The following is a 1310-nucleotide window of genomic DNA, read 5'->3' on the forward strand; positions in this document are numbered from 1 at the left end:
TCTGGTTGCACCATATAGATCGTTTCTTTAATGTCACCATTTAGAAACACAGTCTTAACATCCATCTGATGTAGCTCTAAATCAAAATGAGCCACTAATGCCAATATTATTCTAAAGGAATCCTTCGAAGATATTGGAGAGAAAATTTCTTTATAATCAATGCTTTATTTATGAGTGAAGCCTTTAACTACTAGACGAGCTTTATATCTGTCAATATTACCCTTCAAATCTCTCTTGGTTTTAAATATCCATTTGCAACCAATAGATTTCGCACCTTCAGGTAATTCGATAAGATCCCAAACGTTATTATCAAGCAAAGACTTCATCTCATCTTTCATAGCACCGATCCACTTTTGAGAGTTAGAACTTTTCATGGCTTGACAGAAGTTCAATGAATCATCTTCTGTTAACTCAATGTCATCCTCATGTTCTTGAAGAAATACAATATAATCATCAAGAATTGCACTTCTCCTCTTTCTAGTGGATCTCCTTAATAACACTTCTACTTCTTGAGGTTTTTGAATTTGTTCTATAGGTACTTGAGGGAGAAACTCATTGTTGTCTTGTTCTGAAATATTGTCGGGGGAAATATTCTGAACATTATTTCCTATTACCTAACTTATTGATAGGTTCTTCCTTAAAGACAACATTCTTTATGTTCTCTTCCTCCCAAAATCAACTTCCTCAAGAAATCTTGCATTTACCGTCTCAAAAAAAGAGTCTTGAAGTGAGATCATAAAATTTATAGCCCTGATAGCATTCAACATAGCCAACAAAATATCAGCTATTTGTTCTTGAGTCCAGTTTTCTTTCATGCGGCCTATAAGGTCGCGCCTCAGCTGGACAACCCCAAATGTGCATGTGTTTTATGTTTGGTCTTTTATTAGTCCAAAACTCATATGAGGTTTTGTTAACTGTTTTACTTGGCACACTATTAAGGATGTAAACTGTGGTCTTTAAAGCTTTTCCCCAAAGAGACTCTAGCAAAGAAGAATGACTAGTCATACTTCTTACTATATCCTTTAAGAGTTCGGTTTAATCTCTCAACAACACCCTTCATGCTAGGTTTGTCTGGCATAGTGTATTTCAGAACAATTCCACATTCCCTGAGAAAAACACAAATAACCCTTTGTCAACATCCTTATTGTTCTTTCTTTTCTTATTCTGAGAGGTCATAGCTAAGTGAGCACTTTCAATCTTATCTCTCTACAGTCTCTCTTCCTCTTGCACATAGTTCATTTGAGTGTTAAAACTCACTTTCAATTGCCCAAAGCGTGCAAGAAGCGAGATCAAAACCAAGTGCACGAGCA

The sequence above is a fragment of the Lupinus angustifolius genome, chromosome LG09 (genome assembly GCF_001865875.1).
Source record: "Lupinus angustifolius cultivar Tanjil chromosome LG09, LupAngTanjil_v1.0, whole genome shotgun sequence".
Lineage (NCBI taxonomy): Eukaryota > Viridiplantae > Streptophyta > Magnoliopsida > Fabales > Fabaceae > Lupinus > Lupinus angustifolius.